The sequence below is a fragment of the Schistocerca serialis genome, chromosome 2, assembly GCF_023864345.2.
Source record: "Schistocerca serialis cubense isolate TAMUIC-IGC-003099 chromosome 2, iqSchSeri2.2, whole genome shotgun sequence".
Lineage (NCBI taxonomy): Eukaryota > Metazoa > Arthropoda > Insecta > Orthoptera > Acrididae > Schistocerca > Schistocerca serialis.
Genome location: NC_064639.1, coordinates 559,059,686 through 559,061,954, shown reverse-complemented (window position 1 = coordinate 559,061,954; position 2,269 = coordinate 559,059,686). Strand labels below are relative to the sequence as shown.

The following is a 2,269-nucleotide window of genomic DNA, read 5'->3' as shown; positions in this document are numbered from 1 at the left end:
GCTGGTGCTGAGTCCGCAAGTCAGACGACTAAACGCCCTACGGTCTATAGATATGCTGCAGCGAGTATCACTCATCAGCCTTTATCTCGCTCCCTTGATGTTTTACCTGACACACCTTCTCCCCTTGACGCGCACGATGGCTATGAGGATTCAGGCGGTTTTTGGGTACTATGTAAGCCTGGGACACCTCTTTAGCGTACAGTACAACACCCTTATCCTCCCAGCTCGAGATGGGGGCTTTAGTGAACGTTCACGAGAAGGCGCGTGCCATATATATTAATACTATGCTAAAACGGTGGCCCAACAGGAATCACTCGTTTTGGGGGACGATCATCGAAGAACTGTTACCAACATCACCTCTTCCCGCAGTCAGTATCGGCCATATATCACACCCGTTAACGTACGTGCGCACGTTCATCGTTCAACACAGTTACGTTCGAGAGTGTTTCCCGACGTCCCGACAGTTGTGTACCATCTGCTTCTTCGACAGATCGCCCGGAACTTGGTGGAACGGAAACATCCTACCTTTAATTGGCAAGCGGTGTGGTGCACGGTGAACCTCCCCCTCCTACCTACAACAGTCCGGTCAATATGGTACATTGTAGTGAACCGGAAATACCCAACGAATAACAAAAAGTACGCAACACATTTGGCGGATTCGCCCATGTGTCAGCAATGTTGTATGGTGGATACGGTCGGCGACCGGCTGGACTGCGGCGAGGCGTTGGCTGTCCGCACTCTAGCAAGGAAGATGACAGCGTTCATGCGGCGCACTATATATACAGCAATATCTTTCGACATAGTATTTTTTCCAGAGGTATTTTCCGCGTCATAAGACGAACGCAGTGGCGTCGATCACAGGTATGACGGTCCATTACATATATAGAGACACACGTATGAACGTACTGAGCGTACTGGATTACTGGCAGTACTCGCAGGATGGCCACACAAAACTGTCACGGCTACGGAAATACAAGGCTTGGTATGCAAATTTCGTAGGAACGGTTTTCGCGGACACGTTACGTACTTGGTCTGCGCTGAGTGCGCAAAGATGCGCGGCGGTGCTGTTGCTGTGGAAATGACCAAGTGAAGTAGTGAAGTGATCAGCTTAGGAAAACTATGAGATTATGCGACCCAGAAAGAACTAACACTTGCACTGCTAGCAATGGAATGTTTCTTTGAATGCTGTTTTACTGTTTTAATATCTATAAATACTTTTTAAAGGGTGTCGGAGGTTGCCCAACTTTGTTGTTATTTCATGCTGCATGGTAGGACGGCAGCGAGGTTCCTTCCACGACAGTTATAACATATAAGGGTGTACTATGGTTTTGTGAGTAATACAGATTTCTGTTTCTCTTACCTTCCTTAAAAAAAGCGGTTAATGTTAAGAAAATGAATGAATGCTTGTCTACTAATTTGGGGGACTGGTTTCGCTTCAAATTAAAAAATCAAAGTTCCCAACTTCGAGTCTCGATTTGGCACACAGTTTTTATCTGCCAGGAAGTTTCATATCAGCACACTCTCTGCTGCAGAGTGAAAATCTCATTCTGAAAACATCCCCCAGTTTGTTCCTAAGCCATGTCTCCGCAAAATCTTTCCTTCCAGGAGAGCTAATTCTGCAAGTTTCGCAGAAGAGCTTCTGTTAAGTCTGGAAGTTAGGAGACGAGGTACTGGCAGAACTGAAGCTGTGAGGAGGCGTCCTGAGTTGTGCTTGGTAGCTCAGTTGGTAGAGCACTTGCCTCCGAAAAGCAAAGATCCTGAGTTCGAGTCTCGGTTAGGCATATACATTGAATATGACGGGAAGTTTCATGAATATTTATATTTTCTGACGAAGTTGTTATTGGATTAAGCACATCTAAAAATGCTAGTAAACTACCGACAGCGGCCACGTGAGTGTCGTAGTTATTTAGGAATTTTGTCGTAATAAATGGTTATATAAATGACTTTGACAAAAAGTGGACTTACCTTTATTCCCGATGCTATTCTTTTTCAGCCCAGGTTAAGTATTCATCCAATATTACATCAACTAAGTGAAGAACGGAAATGAACTTTACAAACTTATAATAATATATGTTAAAGAATACGCGACTCAATTTGTACCCTATGAACTGCTTGTGATCAGTTAGACATTACCATGAATATTATTTCCTTGACATAATTGTAAACGGCCTGAGAGCCTTCGTAAATAGATTGTATTCCGCCGCCAGACAAGTGGTCAGAAATGGCAATGGGAGACAGACCTTACGATACAGAGGACGAGGCTGAGAAT

At 44.6% G+C, this 2,269-nt stretch overlaps 1 non-coding gene across 1 annotated transcript; it reads left to right on the top strand.

The window, feature by feature from the left end:
* Positions 1–1,708: 1,708 nt before the first annotated feature.
* On the top strand, positions 1,709–1,782 carry Trnar-ccg (transfer RNA arginine (anticodon CCG)). The gene has a single exon. It is a non-coding gene; the product is annotated as a tRNA-Arg (tRNA).
* Positions 1,783–2,269: the final 487 nt, after the last annotated feature.